The sequence below is a fragment of the Dysidea avara genome, chromosome 1 (assembly GCF_963678975.1).
Source record: "Dysidea avara chromosome 1, odDysAvar1.4, whole genome shotgun sequence".
Taxonomy (NCBI): domain Eukaryota; kingdom Metazoa; phylum Porifera; class Demospongiae; order Dictyoceratida; family Dysideidae; genus Dysidea; species Dysidea avara.
This window is the reverse complement of record NC_089272.1, coordinates 37298035-37322338: the sequence shown is the minus strand read 5'-3', so window position 1 is coordinate 37322338 and position 24304 is coordinate 37298035.

Below are 24304 nucleotides of genomic sequence, written 5' to 3'. Positions count from 1 at the left end.
ACAACTCTATGGAGTTGAATAAAGACATGTGCTGTAAATGTCCTTTCATTTTAACCAGTTTTGAGACCTAATGGTTCATAATTCATCCCTACACCTTCCTCTTACAATCCCTACGGCAGCCTCCGCCTCCCATCACTTTTGGAGCTCGCCTGGTAGAGTCAAACTCAGTATAAAAACTATCTAAAATGGCAGAAAACTAAAGTGTTGGCTACTTCTACTGTGGACGCACTTAAGGTAAAAAATTGGTATAATCGTGTGAAAATTTGGCACACTTAGCTTCTACCATTGGCAAGCTACAACACACTAAATATTTAAAACCAGCATTTCTCAACACTTTTATATAGGCAATAAGACCGTTTGTGCCAGACAGGGTCACATATATGCTATACACATTTAAATAATTATCTGAAATAGAAACTTATTAAAAGCTTTCTTAATTCTTATTTGTATTTATTATACTAGTATTTCAAACAATTACTGATTTAAATATGGAGTAGGGTTCTATGCAATAAAAAGTAGTAAAACAAGATATAAATGATGGTATTACAGCATAGCTTGGTGGGAAGTCCCTACTTTGGCATTGAACAAGGTGCCAAAGTAGGAACTTTCCCACCGAGCTATGCTGTAATACCATCATTCATCTCTTGTTTCACTACTTTTTATTGCATAGATCCCTACTTCATTTTAAAATAATTCATTTAATTTTTTGCTGTTGCACAGCTAGCTACAACTTGTGACTGTTCTATTAAAATATCATACATGACTGCTGTATTAAGAGTGACTGTTGTATTAGAGGATCTCGAGGCAACCAAGGGTGTGCAGTTACCTAGACCAATAAGGGATGAGGTCATCTTGTAGTATACCTCTTATAGTGGCGCCAGGACTGAGGTGCTTCTGAAATCCAGCTCTGAAATTATTCTGTGGCATCTAAATAAGAAAGCAGTGATATGGAAAATTAATGCCTAACTACAGTTTCGTTGGATGAAGAAGACAAGCAACCTGATTGAAGATAAAACAAAAGACAATGAGTAGAAGTGCACTGATACAGCTTTTACCGATAAACAGATAACCGATATATTAACAATAAAAGATGCCGATAAATGTAACTGATCCGATATTTTCTTCTAACCTTGTGTGTGTTTAGTTCATGTTTTTATAATTACAGCCATGTTTAAGTATTACATACTGTATGTTGCATATCCTGGCTGTTATGGCTGTATTACTAATTATACATGTTATTTTTTTTCCTTTAGCTTGGTGGATAGCAGTTATCAATATCTATTTTATTGCTAAAGCCATGTAAAATTTCACTGTATTTTAATAAATTCTTCACTGAGTAAATATAAATTCTGTATGTAAAGTACAAAGTTGGGTACAAGTTCCTGCATAGTAAATCATAACCATACAGTAACTAAGAGTAAAAACCCTAACAAATAGTTAGGAGTTAACGTGTAGTTACTTTTTACCAAACAAAGAATAGTTGCTTTTGATGAATAACAAGCTTTCTGCATGTTCCGGTGTTATCCTGCTTCTCCTTTCATCATAGATGTCTCCAGCTGAAGAAAACAACTTCTCCGATGGTACAGATGTTGCTGTGGCAGTTAGGTAACATTTAGCTATCTGTGCCATAGCTGGATATCTACTGTGGTGTTTAGCCCACCAAGTAAATGGTTTACGCATCTTATAGTCAAGTACAGGCTCCCTTAGATAGCAGTCCAGTTCATTGGTAGATGATGAATCATCAGCACAGGAGTCATCCAAGATATCAGAAAACAGTTCTAACAAAGAACCCTGTTTCTGCTTTTTAGGTGAAGGTGAGTCAGTTCTGCTTTCACTTGCTGAGGCATCTGCTTCTGAGTCACTAGCTCCTGATATCTTCCTCAATTCTTCCTGTACTGCTTCTTTTGCGATGCTCTTTGATATATTACTTAAAAAAAACCTGTCTTTGAATCTAGGGTCTACAATAGTAGCTGCCGAAAACAAATAATTGTCTTCGATTCCTGCAAACCTGCCCTTCAAGCTCTTTACCATTTCGTTCTTCATAGTCTGGACTCCTCTATCATCATCTTCCTTTTCCCATGATCTTAACAGCACTCTAATCATAGGAATGACCACTGAAAGGGTAGCTGTTTGTTTTGAAATAGCCTGAGTAATTTTTTCCACAGGAGCTAGTATCAGTACCATGTTACAAGCTATTTCTAATTGGTTTGCTGTCAATTGAGGGATATCATTCTCAGCTGCATATGCAGCTAGAGCCATCTTCTGTTCAAGAACAGACTGCAACATGTACAGAGTAGAGTTCCATCGGGGTGGCTACATCCTGTTTTAGTGTATGCTGAGGTAGGCCTAAATTATCTTGAATTCTTGCCAACTTGTGGCTTGCAACTGATGAATGTTTAAAATGGCCAACAATAGATCTACACACAGCCAGCAAATCAATAACAACACGCTGTGTTAACAATCCATCATGTACGACCAGTTGTAATGAGTGTGCAAAACATCCATAACTAGGCAGGCCAGCTTCATTCATCACTTTAATAAAGTTGCTGCCATTATCCCCACACAATGTACCTGGTTGGTGCTGATCCCCCAGTCTTCCATGATCTTTGCTATTTTCATTGCCATATACAACAGAGTATGGCTGACAGTCTAGCGCAATCATCTCAGCAATTTTAATGTGGACTGGCTTTCGCTCAATGGTTGTTGATGTCCCAAACCTTGCACATATCTTCAGCTTGGGGCAAAGTAACTTGCTTTAGCCTTGATTCACCGGTGGTCTGTTTATCATCTCGACTAATTGTTGCTTCTTTCTCCTTCACCACCGCCTTCATTACTTCATACTTTTTGTATTCCTCTGAATGCTTTCGTAAATGATTGACGAGGTTACTAGTTGTATAAACCTTCATACTATCTCCTCCTCATGGCACTTCTTTCAAACATTTCGAACAGATGGCAAATTCGAGTCTTCCACGACCTTAAAAAATTCCCAAATAGGCGACCTCTTTCTGTTCGAAGCCATATTTGATTAAATGAGTACACATGCGTGTATCGTGGTAATCTGTTAATGCTGCAGGTAGGGATCCAATCCGATACCGATTAGTCGAAAACAAGCCGATATTCAGCATTTCCGATAGCCAATCCGATTATCGGTGCACCTCTAACAATGAGCAGAGGCCCTAAACTCGTCGGAACCCCAAAAGGCATATCCCACTGGTGAGTTTATTATTGTGGCGTAAAATGATGGCCATGTGCTGCTTTGTTGGGCCTCTAGATTTGCGACTGCTGTCAGTGAGGCAGGCAGTGAGGCAGGCAGTGAGGCAGTCAGACCAAAATTTGAATTTTGGAGATATTAAAAAATTCCATATCTAACTGCCTGTAAGGTGTTACATTATACGTGACCATCTCAGCAAAAACCCAACTTGTTCATACAATTTCAAGAACTTTTTTTCCCTCACAGTGTCTAAGGAATGGTTCAGACATCTGTGGTGAGTAGTTTTGGAATTATAGCGCTAAACAGTACAAAGAGCCAGATAATCAATTTGTACAGAGACTATACTGAAAATAACTACAGATGTTTACATCCGCAGCCATAACTTCTCTTAGAATTTGTATACAACGTTGCAATTTTGCTTAAAATGTTCACCATGGATTAGCACATCAGCCAAGGTATAATGTTAGCCATATAGTCACTTACGCATATGGATAAGAAGGCAATTTGGTAGAAAAAATGACTACAATCTTGTTTATGTTCACCACATCGTAAACAAGTACCTGTACACGTGACACGCATACCGTTGGAGCAACGAAAGATTTTCGAACTCTGTATGAGCAGGTGAATAAGATGATACAGTGTATATTTTAATCGATTTAAGTAAGTTCTTTGAGTACTGGCCCGATAAAAACTTGCGTATATTTTCTTTGTAGCATTGATAATCTTACATATTATTTTTAAATTTCGTTTTTCTCAATACACATGCTTGTGCAAACAAGTCACATTTTCGCTGAGATGGTCACATACATTATATGGACTAATACTATTCCATAAAGGTGATTTTGACCACATAAGATGTCTCTAGGATGATTTTCAAAGGCTACTTAAACAGTACAGTACTGTTGATACACAGTGTAATGTCAATAAACTTGCAATAAGATACTGTAGTGAAGAAATCGGCATTGAATAGTATAAATACCACTAGTCGAACAGTCTTATCATACAGTACGGTAGTGCTGTATATTACTAATTACTATCGAGCTCGCCTCGGATGCAGTAGTGTGAACAAGTGCCAACCTGAGTTCAATAACCCGAGTTGAAAACACTCTGGCTAACCCGGGATAGTGTGAATGGGGTGTTTGAAATAGTGAAAGCTATGGACTTTCTTTAAAAGTTACTGAGCAAGACCATTAATTTGACACCAAGTTTGCAAATTTTGAACTGTGTAGATGAAAAAGTGTGCTTCTTATTTATTTTCTATTTATTAAGGATTTAAGGTCTGTAGGACTACAGCCTGTTTAAAGTTGTCACATAAAGTATGTTTGAAAAGGTGGAGAAAAGAGAACAAATCAATGAGTGGACCTGGGAAGCCTCAAACCTGCAGCCATACGATAAATGCTCTTTATAGCAAGAGCATTAATTTGACACTAAGTTGTAAATTTTGAACCATGTATATGCAAGATAGATGAAAAACTGACTGTTTTAAAGTGGGTGTAAAGGTCATATCTGAGGTGGCTCCCTATCAAAAAATAACCTTTATGGAGTTGTGGTGAGGTGGTGAGGTAGCTCCCTATCAAAAAATAACCTTTACAAACTATGTGGAAAGTTCCATGCTTTCACAATAGAACCCTAGCTTATTCAGCTATATAAAAGTCACCCGTACAGCTGCTGCAAACAAAACACCCTGTAGAGAGATCAGCTAGAAACAAGTCACCTTTAGAGAGTTCAGCTACAAACAAGGTACCAGTACAGAGTTCAGCTACAAACAAGTCACTCTGTAGAGAGTTCGGTTACAGAACAAATCACCCTGTGGAGTGTTCTTGTAGCTACAAACAAATTGCCCAGTAGATAGTTCAGCTAACTTTGGAAATTATACAAGCTATGTGGGTTGTTGCTGAGATGGTCACATGTAGGAAATATTTTTTAGCCGTTTTATATTGAAAGTTGCATTAGTACCAACTCCAGTTTTAACTATGTAAGTGGGGAATTTCCAAGACAATAGGTGTCTGGTCTCAAATATAGGTGTGGGATATTTTTGACTCTTGCTGTTAATGGTTTTAGTTTTCTCCTTGCGCTATTATTTACTGTAACATTAAACAAGTACACGAAAAAATTTGGAATTTTCAACTAGAGTAGGGACCATAGCACATCACTAAAAAGTACTGAAACAAGTTGGAGTAGTCCATGATATTAAATCACTGTAAAACAATAAGAAGTGTTATATCCCTACTGTGTATTTCAGTTATGGTATCTTGAGCACAGTAGGGATATAACACCTCTTATTGTTTTACAGTGATTTAATATCATGGACTACTCCAACTTGTTTCAGTACTTTTTATCAATGTGCTATGGTCCCTACTCTAGTTGAAAATTCCAAATTTTTTCGTATACTTGTTTGTTAACTTTTTTTGTAAATAATTTTATTATGACTGGTGAACCCACGCATACCACATCTGAAAAAGCACCGCATGCCCCAGCTATAATTATCATCTGAAAAGTGAAGTATCCATTATGCTTCACTGTCAGCTATGTTCAACCCGTTACACAGCAAGAACTGTTCGAAAAGCATCTCTACAATCTGCACATACCAAAAGAAAGAAATCGTGCTGCGCGCCCCAATCATATTAATTATCGTCTGAAAAGTGAAGTATCCATTACGCTTCGCTATAGGCTATGTTCAACCCATTACATAGCAGTACGAATTAAGAACTGTATGAAAAGTACCTCTGCAATCAAAATAGCCACGATGAAAAATACGGACAATTTCCATTTCGAACGGAAGCCATCACGTGCTACCGCTAAATTGACACCTTTCCCTGTCAGCAAAGATGAATGGGACACAAAAGAGGACACTGGTAAGTCCATGAAGAATGCATTGTACATACTGCGGTATGCCAAAAGGCACCTGTCAGGCCGAAGCGACGTCAAACAGTGAAAAATCAAGCCCGTAGCCTTAGCCGTTATCAAGTTACGCTTGTCTGAAGGCATCAGTCAGTTACTCAGTCAGTAGAAAATTCTGTTGAATATAAAAATTCTAAAATTCCGTAGTAACTTGTTTAAAGCATTTCGGGTCAATCTAAAAGCTTGTTTGGGCTTAGTTTTACCTCACCAATACTGCCTCATCGTCGTAAGGGAATGGCAGCAATATCGGCTCCCACTGATATAGTAGAAATTTCTATATCAGCCACCGATATGATATGTATCGGTATATCGGTACACCTCTACTTTTTCCCTCAGAGCATTGTAGACTTGGCCTTTATTTGTGATGGGCCTGAGTGATACCAGTGCATTGTTTAATGAAGTTCAATTTATCATAATTGTACATAACTGTTTACAAAGTGTAGCCAGGGCATTGGTAGTATATGTAGTATATATCTGCATACACACAGACTTAAATGGAATACTTTCATGAATATACTCTTCAATTCTCAGGTGTTTTTAATCATACAACACGATAGTAACTGTATAGTAGGGACCACAAAGGAGTAGGTGTGGCCCACGAAATAATATTACCCAAAAACCAAAAACCGATACGACACACTGATATACAACTGAACTATCTTGAGGACACTGTCCAATGATCAAGCCACATTATAAACCCTAATATTTAGCTAACAAGTGTGGGAAACAGTAGTTAACATCCTTGTCAGTGTGAAGCCATCTAAGTGCATGCATAATCGCTGTTTTGTTGTCACAAAGCATACCAATTATACAACAAATAGTGGTGAGCTTGGGGAAACAGTAACAAGAGCACAGCATAAAACAACCAACCATCTCTGCAAGCCATTAAAATGCAGAGAAATCCAGACTAATCTTGGCAGGGGCATGTATTAAAATATTTGTGGGTGCCTTATAGTCTGAGCTGTGAATAGAGGCCACACCACCATGGGTAACCAAGCATAGCTAATAATCTTAAGACTGCCTTCAGTAGTTTCTTCAGTGGTTAAAATAAAGTTGAACATGGCATATGTCGTTCCTCAAATATAAATAGTTATATCGGTATATCGGATCGGTATCGCATAGGTTTCAAAATGATTAATCTCATATCGGATCGGTTGTTTTCTTATATCAGTACACCTCTAGAAAAAAGACCTCTATTATGTACAAAGAAATATACAGCATGTGTGTACATCTACGTACATGTACAACATCATACACATTAAACACATACGTACATACTTTGTGCTGATGCCTCACAGATTATGACCAATAAAAGCAAACTATACTCCATCATGTTTCCTACACAACAGAACAAATAAAATAAAATGCCAGTTGCAACTAGGAACATTAATGACATGTAGTGTTGTTGCATTGATATGAGATTTCACCGATATTCTGATAACCGATATTGGATAATATGTTCAAGCCAATTTAATGTAGCCAATTTAATGTAGCCAATCCGATACTGCACAGCATGTCCATTTTGTAGCAATTTTTACTAGAAAGTTGATTGTGAAGGACCAATTTAGCTTGACTATATAGTGGCAGTATTGCTACAACAACAGCTGACAGTACACTGAAGCAGTAATAACAACATGGAAAATGTAACTCAATGCATTTATAAATGTCATTTGGTACACATGAGCATGTATTTCTAAATACATACATATACGTATCTATATATATCTGCTACTATTTTCATCATAGTGCTGATCCGATACCAATACACAAAAAAAAAACCCAGTTAATATATGGTTTTTCCGATAACTAATCCGATTATTGGTGCAACACTGATGACGTGTAATACATAATACACCTGCATACTCAGTTATAATCTGTTCATAAATTGATTAATTAAATGGGACACTCAATAAGCCAGTTGCATGTAAGACCTTAGGAATGCAATCAGTGTTAATTGCCCATTGCGCAACCGCTGGATGCTGTGGACGCCCATAAAAATGTATTGAAGCCATTGGGAAAACGATGATAACCTACAGTAAAACTTCCGTTACTTACAAAGTATACAGAATGTTCTAATTTTCTGTACATGGGAAGAATTTACATTGATTTCTGTGTCGTTTCGTGTTTATCCGCTGTAAATAGGATGAAAGATGCCAGAGTTATAGGGCCGTGAAGTTAGAAAAGTTACCAGTTAACAATAAGCTTTGTAGTGAATCGCTTCGCAGGAAAGCGCTGAATCGACATAGCAGCCAAATAAGTTAATAGCGTGTTCAGCAGGCCAAAATACATCGTCCAGGTGATTGTAACACTTGTTCATGTACTGTACCTGTGGTAAACAACAAAGACAAGCAGCTGCCTGTGTATTTCGTCTCCAAAAAACATTGTCATCACTAATTCTACACTTTACTGGCTCATAACTTGCTATTGGCTTAGCGTATTTACAGCAGACAAACATCACAAGGCGAAGAAATCAATGTAGTTTCCAGTGCTGGTTAAAAAACTCGGATACCTTCTTTAGATGTAAGGTGACAATAGATTTTGTGTCCATGGTCGTCCATTTTTCAATGGTTTCTGTACATTTTTATGCCTAACCACAGCATCCAGTGGTTGCACAAACGCAATTAAAAGATCAATTAAAATACTTTCCCTTACATGCAATTGGCTTATTGGTATGGAACATCATTCAATCATGCATTAAAACATAGCCACTATAGTTACATAAATAAATAAACCTAATAACTGAGGTTGGAGACAACGAACCTCGGGTCGATTACTGCAAATCACATTAACAAAGTTTGCAAACATTGTACATGCGTAACACTCTTCTATATACAATGCCCCAGATGGGAATCCTTTCACCATATTCTTGCTTCTTTTCCAACTCGTGTCTCAGAAAAGTAATGCATGCTGAGTCTGGTGCATTGGGATGAATAACTCTAATATCAAAATATGCACCCTGGTGTCTACCCCAAAATCCAGTAGCACAAACATCTGCTCAGGCTTCATCGCTATCATTTTATATGTCTAGTTTCACTGCTTTTTATCGCTGGAACCCTACTTCATTTTTGAGCTAATCTTAAATAAATTATTTTGTAACTTTTCATTATAGAATAGCTAGGATATACATGTGTGGCTGTGACTGCTTTATTACAGTATTTCAGTCTTTTTGATCGTCTCGAGTGAATTATGCAATACAGAATATTAAGGGGGGGGGGGGTAGTTTTCCATGTCTAGTAGTTTCCTACAGCAAAACCAGCTTATCTACAGCTTATTGCAGCTAGGGATGTGGTCACAGCATGCTCTGATCGTTAACAACAAGGCGGTATGTACTGATTGTCAGAGAGTGCGGTCAGTCCAAACAATCATTTTATAAGCACAGCTACATATAAATACTTACAGTTGCTAAAGCACTTCAAATAATATTGTGGCTTCTAAATGGTAAAACGCGGAATACGGAATAGCAGAATAAGCATTACTTATAGTATACAAATAGTCCCTATAGTAATACAACAGCTCTACACGGCACGCCACGGCAATGGATAAACAGCAGTTGGATGAGCATTAAATAGGACGAGCACACAACCAATCATCCTAGAAGATCTACCTTCGCCAAACTTAATTATCTACACTCCTTGGCTCAAGCCTGAAGAGTTTTGAAATCAATTTTAAAAAACAAACGCAACCACTGGGCTCCACTAATTCGATCGTGTAACTCTTTTAAATTCGGTCGGATGCAAGTGAAGGGAAGCTAGGTTGTTCCAAGAATAGAACTAGGTCTTAGTTTTGTAGCAATATCAATTAAGGAGCAAGTTCAAGGTAGATGGATACACTAACAGCAGCTGGGCGAGCATTAAATAGGACAAGCACACAACAAATACTCCTAGAATGATCTACCTTCACTAAACTTACTTATCTATACTCCTTAATTGATATTGCTACAAAACTATGTCTTAGTTCTATTCTTGGAACAACCTAGCTTCCCTTCACTTGCATCCGACCGAATTTAAAAGAGTCACACAATCGAATTAGTGGAGCCCAGTGGTTGCGTTTGTTTTTAAAATTGATTTCAAAACTCTTCAGGTTTGAGCCAAGGAGTGTAGATAATTAAGTTTGGCGAAGGTAGATCTTCTAGGATGATTGGTTGTGTGCTCGTCCCATTTAATGCTTGCCTAACAGCTGTTTATCCATTGCCATGGCATGCTGTGCAGCTGTTACAAGGTAAATAAAGCATAATTATATAGGGATATAACTATTTGTATAATCTGCAAAAGATAAGTTTTACTTATTCCGTTATTCCGTATTTGGCTGTGTTTTACAAACTGCCTTCTAAATACGCTCCTCTAAAGAAAGTGTTGATGAGTAAAACCAATAATAAACAAACTTTATGTTGTGTACTCTTGGTAAAATTAATTCCTTGATATGGTTTCCTTGGATGAAGACAAGCATATAAAAGAAAAGGCAAAGCACAGAAGGCACACTCATCAGAACCAGAAAAATCACATCCCAAGCCTACTAAATAATTTTTCCTGATTAGTGATCTTGATCGTACTTGGGGTGGGCCTTAGTGAACAACATCATACAGAGCAGCTATGAATACCATGCTGCTTACTTGGACCATACAGTGTGTACAGGCATGTGTATGTATGCATGTACCATGTGTATTTGTCTCACATCAAGTATGAATAACACTTTCACACATCAGATCAAAGGAGCCACCCGGACCACATTTGCAATGTAGCCCAGTTGGCAACTTGCCCGAACTACATCTGAATTTAGCCCGGGCTACAACTGGACAGTGAATATATAGATATTAAAACCAAAACCAACTATGGGAATCAATTAATACTCAAGTGATTAGTATACAGGACTTGGATTTGGCCACAAAAATTACTAAGATGAAAAGCATTTTGTTATCCTTGCTATCCCACAAAATGTTGGGCTAAAGAGAAAACTAGAGCTAGTTTGCACACATTTTCGACTATGGAACAGAATATATAATACACAATTATATGCATTTTTGTGGGGTCCATCGTCGTGAATATGGTTTTCCACTCAGATCAATGGCTACTTAATGGCAAAGTGAATCAACAATTTGACGTTTTCGTTGCAATAAGCATTTCAAATATAGATTATGCCAACATGGACATGGAGAAGGACATTGGAAACATTTTTTTTATCCCCAGAAAAAAAATAATATGATAAACGATGTGGCATATTTCAAATTGTTAAGATATACTTTTATTGGTTCCTTTTCATTTCATATTAAGTAGACCAGACAAGTATCCAGACATTTATGTGTAGCCCCTTAAAGATTGACTTCTAAGGCTTCCTTTGTGGTTAGAGGAATATACTAAGGTGGTGTGTAGATGAGTGTTCTATTAGGATGTTTGACAAAAAAAAAAACAGGACTTACCTTTGTCCTCCTAGCTTTTGCGTTCTGCTGCCTCAAAGATGTTAATTTGCAGTAATTTCAGTGCAAGTTGGTTGTTACAAGAATCATCCGTAATTTCTGTACAGAGCGGATTGATTGCAGAGGCACTTATTGTACCTGTTCATTTGTAATGCTGTAAAATGGGTGGAACAAAGCTGAAAACAAACCAAAATGGCGACAACGCCTTTCAGCAATTGATAGTCATGCAGGGCATACGTTATGTCTGACCAATACCATTCTTTCCTTTGATGATACAGCATACAGTGATTGTTATAATAAATGTAAACAAACAAGTACGTATTAGGAAAAATCAAAGATTTTATATTTGATTGGGGATCATAGAAATAAGAGGTCATCTACAACTGCAGCTATACTAGCACTAGCAGATATTTAATCTCATGGTTATACTCTGCATATGACTAAATGTATACTAGTACAGCTGCAGGTGCAGATGACCTCCCTTGTTCCCTTGATGGTTATTTCTACGATCTGTATAAAATTTCTTATACAGCTGCACTTGTATAATGATTAACAATACCAATTGCAAGTGACTTTATACTACAGTATGTCACAAATCATTTTGAACTTTGTTGGTTGTCAGTTAGTACATGTACAAAACCAAGCACACAAGTACTATTTTTAAAACCAAGTACTATTTTTACCCCTTGTCAACCTTGTATATGGCCACTGATTATGATGACATAGTAATGAAATATTAACCCTTTAATAATAGCAGCCACCATATGGCAGCAATCATAGAATAAAACTTTGCCTCGCACTTGTAAAATGCATTTCATAGCAATATGCACCAGTACTGAAGCAGACATTCCCATAGACATCCCGTTTCTGGGATGACTGGATCCTTCCTGGACTAGTGCACGTATGTAGTAGCACAAAGTGTAACCTTTCATGTTAAATCATTCTTTGACTTGAAAAGTATTATTCAAAGAAATACCCTATTAAGTCATGAGTTAGTCATGAGTTATACAGTGTAGCTGGTCACCTGTAATGCATTTGCCAAGTAGTTGCTATACAAATCAAACTTCTGTGACCAGTACGCAGGCTACAGACTACAGACTAACAATGACAGTGCCTGTAGCTTTTTAAGCTAGAGATGAAGCGGTAAGCCTGACCCAAACCCGTAACGATATACATTGTGATAAGCCCAACTGTAGCATGATTTACGTATACCATCATTGCTTTGTTCAAATAAACTTTACAATAGTAATTATCCCCTTTTGGGTGATAATCAAACGGTACAGTCATACCGTTTAAGTAGGGATCGTGATGAATGTTTCACACGCTGCCCAAAATTCCGCCTTTAAAAATCATCATACAGACATTGTATGTGGCAAAAATCACCTTTACGGAATAGTACTAGTCCATATAATACATAAAACAGCATTAAATACAACAAAACACTTACCGGTGGCCGGATATAAAAATTTTTTTAAATCACCAAAAACTCCAATTTTGGTGTCACTGCCTCACTCACTGACCACGGTCGCAAGCCTAAAGCCCAAACGAAGCAGCGCACAGTCACCATTTTACACTACAACAACAAACTGACTGGTGGGATGTGCCTTTTGGGGTTCCGACAAGTGTATGCCCTGTGCGCCTTGTCTTGTATTTTCAATCAGGGTTGCTTGTCTTCTTCATCCAATGAAACTATATTGAGGCGTTAATTTTCCATATCAACACTTTCTTTAAGCAGCATAATAGACGCCACAAAATTATTTAAGGTGCTTAGAGTACGCTACTGTACGGAGGTACCGGTACTCCACAATAGGCCACAAGATTACGCCCATTCATTATTCTACGTATATCGATCTATCGATCGAGACCATGCCCCTTTTACGCTAGCTGTATTTGTGACCACACACCTGGTAGGCTGATTCGAGATACTCTAGTCTAATAATCGATCAAAACCATGATGAACACACCCTTTTTGGGGGCAAGCACACATCTTTTGCAGGCTGACTTGAGACACTCTAATACAGCAGTCACCCTAACAGAACAGTCACACATTTATAGCTAGCTGTATGCTTTAACAAAAAACTACAAACTAGTATATTAAAAATTATGAATTTAAAAATGAAGCAGGGATCCAAGCGATAAAAAGTAGTGAAACAAGAGATGAACGATGGTAGTTATTACAGCATATATAGCTCAGCAGGAAATCCCTACTTTGGCATGGTAAAACAATTGTTTTGTGTTCAATGCCAAATAGGGATTTCCCACTGAGCTATGTTGTAATAACTACCATTGTTCATCTCTTGTTTCACTACTTTTTATCGCTTGGATCCCTACTTCATTTTTAATATACTATTATACATCGATTGAAACAGGTAGTCGACAGTCGGCTGTCTATCCCAGACATGGCATAGTGGACACCAGTACAGTAGCAAAGGAAGCCGTCCACAGGGGAAGGGGACACTTACACAATCAACAACCAAGTATCCCAAGACAGAATGTCCATCACCTTCCAAAATCCAGTACTTTCTAATGCCTAGTGACAGTAGAGCCTAAAAACAGTTTTGATTCTGTATACATTTTGGAGCCCATTTTTAGATAGACTCCTAATAGAGTAATATAAAAATCTGCTAAGCACACCTAGCTAGCTATTGTGTGCAAGCTTATTACGCTAGCTATTGACTATGCATGGGTAATACATACTGTACGTAGTGTACACATTTACTTCATCCACTACTCCTCACTCTCACACCGTAACACCTTTCATATCGAGTGATCAGCAAGCCTACCTTGGAATCAACCAATTAACGTTAGCAGCCTTCCAACAATATAGTGTACATTATTAGTAACGACTGATCTTTTCACACAAGTACTACTGCTGCTCACCAATTATAATACTACAATACAATTGTTGTTCCTATCCAGTTTACTCATGAACACGTTGCTCTAGTCCCATACACTATTACAACAATCAAATATCTTTGGAAACAACATTCACTGCTGACTGTTCACATCTTTTTACAGAATACAATTTTAAACCAATTCTTCACGTGAATTTTTGACTGTGCACACAACAATATAGGAATCGATTGTGGGTTACAATTGATGCATCATGTGATTCACTAAGCTGTAAGCTGTGTATCTGAGCCGTCTAGTACTGATGTTAGTACCCTCTCCTTCCTATGCATTGACGCTTCTAATTTTCATGCATGCATGCTGCTGTAAACACTGCAAAGTTTCAAGCCAATATTTTGGGGCTTCCCTCCCCCTTTCCACCGTCCTTGGTGAAATTTATTAGTTTAAAACTGGAGTAGAGTTCCAGCGATAAAAAGTAGTGAAACAGTGATGATTATACAGTAGCTATGAGGGAAAATCCCTACTTGGCATTGTAGCAAGAGTTCATAATGTACAGTAGTAGAAAGGGCACTATATTACTGTATGAACTCTTGATTAGAGTCTCTTCAATGCCCCATGCATACCGCATCAAAAGAAAGAATGGCACCAGGCATGCCATAAAATTAAGCTTGCATCTGAATGCATGACCTAACAATCAATTACTGAAAAAGTGCAGTGGCCATTACACTTTGTCTTTAGCTATGTTCCACCCGTTACACAGTGATACAAATGAAAAACAGTACAAGAAGTGTCACTGCATCACTACAGAAAACACAGGCAATAAGCATAATGGCTCCTATAGCCACAGGGAAGCCTATTGTGCTACAATGAATTGACATCTTGCATTGTCAGCAAAAAACTGGGACACAAAGAAGTTCCATGATGCACACATTGCATGTACTGCAGTTGGCGAAAAGGTAAATCTTGAGACAAAGCAACATCAAACAGTGAACCCGTCGCCTCATGCATTGTCAAGTCATGCTATGCTGAAGACATCATCTGGTTAGTCAGCTATTAGAAATTCATTAAAATTCCATAAAAACTTGTTGGAAAGATATGGGTCACTCTGATGGCATTTTTTGGGCTGGTTATGCTTAATCACTACCGCCAAGCCGGTTTGAAGGAAAAGTGAAGCTGGATTTTGAAGGACAAGAAAGTCCAAAACCCTATGATCCCTACTATACAGTACTACCATACTGTTTGATACTGAGGAGAGCCTCGTATACTCCTGTAGAAGGGCGTATCATGAACATATGATGCAACACATCCAACTTTTCCTATTTCTCTTTGCATAATTCAGTGCCAAGGCAGGTATTAGTGTCTTATTTTCCTAGAAAATAGCCACTTGTGTTTCTATTTACTGTAGCCATGACCCCACTTTCTATATAAACGATCCATTGAGTTTCATTCACGATAGTTTAATATCAACTGGGTTGTTGTGAGGATACTTGTCTGGTATACCAACACAACTTACTTTTCACCAATTTTGATGCATTCCTATTACTCACAACTGTGTAATAGTTGTTGATGCCACGGTAAGCAGAGTATATTACCAGTTTACCGCAGCAAAATGTCTGGCCCTTCAAAGGAAGGTAAATTTTGAGCGGAGTTTCCCATGCAGCCTTATGTATACTGAATGGCACGAGGCATAGCTACAATGTCGTTTACATTGCTGGCTGGCCATTTTCTAAAACAGTTAGATACCAATACAGCAACTTTGAGGCATAAATGTGGTATTAGAATGATGTAATATTTCATTCTAACACCTCCTATTCAGCATTTATACCTTGCAGATACTAGTATGTGGTGTCTACATACATATATGCATATGTCTGTCTAAATACTAACACTAAGTTTTTGGTTCCAAAAGTGGCTCTACATCACACAGCACCAGAGGAGGTACAACACACTTTAAGCACGATCAAAAAGAATTTGTGTTAACTGCAAATTTAACTTCTAAACTGATGCTTAATCTGGCTTTACGGGATTATGGAAACCTTGAATGCAGTTTCCAGTGCTATTCTCTTCCATTGTTGCTGTTTGCCCTTTATTTTGTACAGTGAGCTCTTCATCACGTGATGACGTCTCCAATCACCCTGTATATTAATATCAAACAAAAGATTCCTTCACTACTAGGCCCTCCACCCAGTTGTGGAGGAAGATGTTTGACTTGTTTGTTTTTTTTTGTGTGTGTGTGATTGTTTTTGTGAATTTCATTATTACTTTCTTAAGATCGTTTCCTTAATATCAAAATGCGGGGTTAACCGTACCATTAAATCACCCATAAGAAAAGCATTCAATTGACACCAAGTATTCAATGAAACCCTCCTAAAGTTGATTTTTAATTGCTCTGTACAAATCCTATGCACTCACGTGAGTGTGTTGTACCTCCTCCTGACACAACATGATAGTACTATATACAAGGAATCACAGAGGTTTGGGCTTCTCACAAAAAATATTGACCAGAAACCAGTCTCACAATATCTTCATGGTAGCTTTGGCTAGGTATAATGAAGCCCAAAGTGGCTTTGCTATCCAAAAGGTTGCTTTGAATATTTTTCAGAGGAATTTTCTGCTAGCTGAATGACTATTGGTCTGATACCTTCAGACAAGCATATGGCTAAGGCTAAGGGCTTGATTATTTCACCTCACCTCAACTAAATAGGTACGCTTTCTGGCATACCGCAGTACATACAATACACTCATCATAGACTTCCCTTTGTGCCCAACTTTACTTTGCAAAAGCACGGAATGGCTTCCCTGAAGCAGACTATCACCATATTCTACCACATTTATAATGAGAATTTTGTAATGACTGAATTAGTTGTAGAGGCGCTTCTTGTACTGTTATTTGTAACCGGATTTTGGAAAATCAGTCTTAATGTCACATTTTACAACTGAAATAGATTAAAATAAAGCATTATAAACATCTACTCAGTTTTACAGTGATTAGATCAGTAGTCAGTACCCTGATTCTGTGAAATATTTTACTAGGTGCATAAGTGCTTTAGTTGTAATATCATAGATAAAGTGAATTGAGATGAGTGTATTGGGTCACTATCTGCCAATTTCGTTATCCTCTTTTCGGAACTGTGTGAATCTCATTCAAAATGATTTTACTATGTTTAAATCTCAATGTAAAAGAATCTTTGATTTAGCAGTACGTAGTTTCAATCTCCTCCTTTAGGAGAAAATTTATGGCAAAGAGTTGTCAAGAATGGTGTGTGTGGTCTCTTGAATGTGATGTTGGCAAGATATTGTTTATATATGTATTTTTAATTGTGTGTGTTTGCTTTTTTTGTTTGTTGCTTTCTTTTTGTTTGTTTGTTTGTTGTTTTCCTTGCCATGCCGACTTGTGGGGCGCTTAATGTGCTATTTGTGGTAGCATGTGTCTGAGGACACTCTTATTGTAATTGTTTGTTTGTTTTTCATCAATAACACTGATGGTTTTCTCTCTCTTGTGTTTGCTGTTGTCAGCGAATACGTAGAAACAGTGGACCCGGGACCAAGGACCCATGGGGATCCAATGGAATTTTATATTCTTCACAATATCCTTTACGTATACTAGGTACCTCTGCAAGAAGTCTTGCATGGCCAGTCTACTTTTTCTTCATCACAGCTGATTAAACCTATTAGAAATTATAAGTAGCATTGAAAAAGGTGTCTGAAGCTGACTGCATTTATAGCTTGAAAACGGTGAGGGCATCTCATAGGACGATACTTTAGCCATCACGTGCTTATGTATAAACTTGCCCAGCACGGTTATTTCCTTACCAATGTAAATGCGCACTTAAAACATAGCGTACCGTACCATGCTGTACCGTACCGAGCTGGAACTACTAGTGTAAACACACTATTAATGTCACATTTTGAAATACATAGAAATCCACACTTACATGTGTCACCATAGATATTATACGTAGAATGGGTTGGAAACGAAAATGTGTGTTAATAAATGTATTTGGTGTTATGGAACGCTTTTGTAATTTTCCTGAAGAAACTAAATGTTCAGCACCACTTCTATTCTGTTGCTTGCACCACTTATAACAGGTACAATGTAAATAGACTACTCAGATATAGTTGTATTACTGTATATAGCTCTTCCGTTTCGATAAAACAAAGCCAAAACAGGGCTACATTTTGTAATTATTGTATCCTAACAGAGTAAGACTTCAGTTAAGGCTTTATTGTAAAGTGCCAAGTATTTAATAAGCAATGCAAATATGGACATCACTAGTTGGCTAGTAGCAGTGCTGCTGAGATATTTACTGATACTCACCTGTCACTATCCACCTGTCGCCAATGGTTATTACCTCCATATCTTGTTCAGTACACAACATAACACACTTGACAACTGAATATAAAATTAATGTCTACACTACTATTAGCCAAAACCAAAATATCAACTCTTTAAGTTTATTCATTGGGCTACTTGGGAAGGCTATAATATAACCACTGTAATAACAATCACTCACTTCTTTATGAAGCCTTAAAAGATGTCTGGCATTTCATTCTATTTTTTTCTTGTACTCAACATGTAAATCTCTATTCATTATATTGAGATGGCAAGTAGGAAGCGTAGTTTCTCTGTAACAGAATCACCTGCAAGTTCAAGCCAGAAAGTGAGAAAACTCTCAATGGCTTTTTTGACAAGTGGAAGAGAGAAAATGAAGTACCTCACCAGACAATGACATGGCTATACTGTGAACATGAAGAGTTATGTTGCATCACCTCACTGTTCTGTATGTAAAAGGTTTGAACAACACGTACACTTGCTAAGGAACTTCTTCCCAGCTTGGAATACTGGCTTAAAAAAACTAAGTAACGTAATTGATCATGCCACAAGTGCATGATGCACACAAGACTACTACGTCAAAATTGAAGGATGAACAGGTAAGATAAAGTGATCTATATTATAAAGCTCAGCCACTGATCAGTCCCTTTTAAATCTTGATGACGGCACTAGGCAAAGAATAAGGAAAAGGTGTGACATTTGCTATTAAGGAAAGTATCTCATTTACCAAAATATATACCCTGCAATTATAGAACTTGAGAGCAGGCATTGTGTGCTGGATCCAGCTGTATGACTATATGAAAATGACTGACTTATTATTAATAAAAACTTGAAAAACATCAACTTTACAGTACTCATTTTTCAAAAATATCCTGGGGGGAGGGGGGGCATGCCCCCAGACCCACTAGGAAAGACATGCTTTGCATGCCTATGTGCCTCCCCTGTCATGTCTGACCATCATAATAATATGTCAGATCAATTTTATGTATGGACTGACAAAGTGTCAGACCACTTCAAAATAACTATAATTGTCTCTGCAATTGAGCTAACAATGCCAAGACGATCTAGTTCAGACAGAAGTAGTTGATAATCATCTTTCTCAAGCTTACGGTCTCTTGTAAATTCAAGGTGATGGATAGAGTTCAGAGGACAAGTAAGCTCTACTGAATTACTTCATGAATCACAATATCAGGCCGAAACAGAGTAATGAGAAGAGGAGGAATTGTTGCCTAGGAGGAATCACTTTCCCGCGCCTTCCAGGTAAGTCGGCATAAACGATGCACTGTTCAGTCAAAACAAAACTCGGTGATCAAACAGTTCAAAACTCGGTTGTGCCTATATGTGTAGCGACTCTGTGTCAAAGTGCTGGGACAGCCACCCAAAACATATGTAGTATTAGGCTGAGTACTGCCACACAATAAAAATTATGCACTTTGCACTGCATTGGATGTTCCATCATTGTAGATTGACCGCTGTAGGGAGAGTGTCAGAGGCAGCTCGAAGAATAAAAGAAAACTGGCCTGAATTGCATCCAAGTAACAACCTGCTCCAGGTAACACAACAAGATTCAAGAGATAGAGTCATTTAGCTTACACTGGACAGATAGTGTGTCCAGATGTTTATCATAGTGCAAGCATTCACCATCATCAGCAGCAGCCAGCTTCTTAGACTCCAAGTAAAGGCGACGAGCCATTGGAATGGACGTCAACTGAGAGTAGTCTGGGTCATGGGTCTGCAAATACTCACCTCCCACATGTAATTGTAGACCCAATTCCTGAATTTGGTTGTCAGAAGATACACTAATGGGCCCAATTTTAGCTACATAGAAACCTGATATATACTTGGACAACACATCCCTGGATACTATAACACAGTACGGGTGGCACTTCTTGAGAGGCTTAACCATTTCTTGAGACAACGAGTAGCAATGTTTTTCATTTTGGTAATAGCACCAGTAGTGACAGAATCTACAGAGAAGTAGAAACGTAACAGGGAGACAATATAGTTTCGATAGAGCCATAACTTGTATTCACCTCGGATAGGTAATAAATCAGTAGTGGATAAGAGGTGAGATAGCATATCACACATTTTCTTACTAGCAGCACTCTTGGTGGCACTTAAGGACACTTCAAGTGACTTCCCTAGAAACATGGTGTCACCCTCATGATCTTGTATAGTCTGGCGCCACCGACCCTATTTAGGCACTTACAAGCGCCCCGAAAATAGGGTCTGGTCTGTCTAGTGTTCAGGACTTGTGTTTAGGAATGCATAATTACACTGCAGCTCGCGTTAACAAACATATCGAACAGCGAACAATTCAGTCACAACAGTGATGTTTTAAGGGTTTCAATCAGTTAATTTCTATGGATGGTTAATGTTTAGGCTGTGGAGACAACATTTCTACTTTCTGAGGGAGGTGTCTATTACACACGAATGGTAAATGAAAAATTGTCCCTGGGTTAATTCACCCTGACGCAAAAAGAACACACACGCAACTTTCGATTCGTGACTTTCACCCCAGTATTTACTCACGTTGTGAGGCCAAAATGCATTTAATTGGCAATACTCCGATTTGATTGGACGCACCAGTTTTGGTAACGGTGGCACAATTCCTTGACTCTAGACAGACCAGACCCTATTTTCAGGGCACTTGCATAAGCGCCTAATAGGGTCAGCAGTGCCAGACTAGATCTTGCAATGCCCCCAGGTGAGTTTTCTGTGATGACTACCATCAAACAAATGCGACAATACACGGGCCAGCTGCCAGCTACACATGTACACGCAAAACCGAGGTCAAACAAATCATAAAAAGAAATAGACGGTATTCCAAATGACGTCACGAAATAAATATGGCGGCGTTATTTGGGGTATTCTAATGTTTTCGAGTTAGCATTTGATGGCTGTCGAGTCCCTCTGAGGTGACTGCTGAACACTGAGGTAGACTTACGAGCAAAATTCAATGCAATTTTGATTGTTTATGTTTTGTAGATATTGTTTTACTCGCCAGGCTGAAGTTGCATTTCTTTGGCGTGGTTTTCAGCATGAAGTCCGTGTCCCATCAGGCGCACGGAGATGACTTCGCCTGCCATTTCGAGTTACTGAATGAAGAGGATATCCCAGGTGCTTCACTCAATGGAAAAAAGCCTCGTGAACTAAATGTTCATCAGTTGAAGCGTTGGTTAACGTGTCGTGGAGCTCCAGTCAGTGGGAAAAAACCTGAGCTTATAGAAAGGTTAGCATTAATATCATAACAATTATGATTAATGCATGTCTCCACAAATAGAGTCGAGTGTTACATGGTGGGATCAGTTCATCAATGATCCTGATAAAGGAGTTCATAGTCGTCATAAACTGACAACTTCAGTGCACATGCCAGGTACAGAATCCTACAATCTCCTTCGATCTTTGCCAAGTCAGAAAGATGTGGATAGGACAAACCGGTTGTATCTGTTGCCAACTATCACATTTAGTACCATCTATGACTTCCTTGTTGATCGCAAAATGTTATTACGAAAAGTGAGCTACATTGAAAATGCTCTTGACAGCAGAGAAGATGCACCGATTGGAAAGAACAACCCACAAGCTAGTGATATACTAAAAAATGTCATGGATAACCCAACAGTTAAAGTTGATGGTGAATCATGGTATGAGTCAGTGGAATACACAAGGTCATTAGATAAAGCATATAGGTTTTTTAAGGATGGTCATGTTCAAGACATCAAGTACCACCCTTGGGATAATCAACCAGATGTTGTATGTGTAACAACTACAGTACTGCCATCCATGCGCAAAGATCGTATTTACCATGTCACTCTGATAATTAGGGAATCGAGTGCCCGTGTGATTACTGCTTATTGTACTTGCCCAGCAGGACTGTCAGGGTGCTGTAATCATGTTAATGCATCATTGTATTGCCTAGAAGATTATGTACATATGGGACTAAGGGAAGAACTAAAGGGCTGTACTGAGAAGCTACAGAGATGGAACCAGCCCAAAAAGCAGCACATGGAACCACGTCCAACTGATGAAGTGAGTCCTTTTAAGGCAGAGTATGGAAAGGAAAAGCACAGAAAAAGGCAACATGTCAACAAGTGGGATTGTCGGCCAGACAGTCGACGAATTGTTAATCCAAATAGGACTAGAAAATTAAGAGAGAGTCTTGTTATAATTGAGAAGAAGAGGATGGATGAAGCAGAGTTTGATATGTGCACTGCAACCACTGAAAAAAACAAGAAAAGTAGCACACGAAAAGAAATGCATGCTTTCCAGTTATGGAACATCTTGTTTTTTTACAAATTTTAGATGAAGAACCTGCTCCTAGTGAAAACAGGCAAGTAGAATTGACAAAACAGGCATTGACAAGAGAACAAAGCAAATCAGAGAAATGGCTATGTGAGCGACAATTGCGTATTACAGCTTCGGTTATGAAAGAAGTTTGCCATCACCGTGCAAGTACAAAGTGTGAAGCGTTTATTAGGAAAAAGTTATCTACTACTCCTATCAATGTCCCTGCAATTAATTATGGAAAGAGCAATGAACATGCTGCAATTACTGGGTATGTGAACCACCAGAGAAGCAATGGCAAGATAATCCAAATAGAATCCTGTGGTATTTTTGTGCATCACAAAAACTGTTGGCTGGCTGGAAGTCCTGATGCTATTGTATATGACAGCACTGAAGTGAATCACCAGAAAGGCTGTTTAGAGGTTAAATGTCCTTATGTTTGCGAGAAGCGCTCAATCAAGGATTCCTGCAAAGAAGTGAGTGGATTTTGTTTGATGGAGAAAGAAGACATCTTGCAGCTCTCCAAGTCACATGCTTATTTTTACCAAGTACAGACCCAGATGTATGTGACAGGCTTTCACTGGTGTGATTTCTTCATCTGGTCGTCTACAGGTGAACCCTTTCTCCAACAAATTAATTACGATGCTGTGTTCATGGGAAAAGCACTTTTAACAGCCAAGGCCTTTTATTTTCACAAATTTTTACCAGCAGTTGCTCAATATTTCATTGTACAGCCATCCTGTTTTGGTAATACTACTGGTATTGGAAGTAATACTACTGGTGATGGTAGCAATACTACTGGTGATGGTAGCAACACTACTGGTGATGGTAGCAACACTACTGGTGATGGTAGCAACACTACTGGTGATGGTAGCAACACTACTGGTGATGGTAGCAACACTACTGGTGATGGTAGCAATACTACTGGTATTGGAAGTAATACTACTGGTGATGGTAGCAATACTACTGGTGATGGTAGCAACACTACTGGTGATGGTAGCAACACTACTGGTGATGGTAGCAACACTACCAGTAAAGGTAACAACATTACTGGTGAAGGTAGCAACACTACCAGTAAAGGTAACAACATTACTGGTTTTGGTAGCAATACTACTGGTGATGGTAGCAATACTACTGGTGATGGTAACAATACTACTGGTGATGGTAGCAATACTACTGGTGATGGTAGCAACACTACTGGTGACGGTAGCAACACTACCAGTAAAGGTAACAACATTACTGGTGAAGGTAGCAACACTACTGGTGATGGTAGCAATACTACTGGTGATGGTAGCAACACTACCAGTAAAGGTAA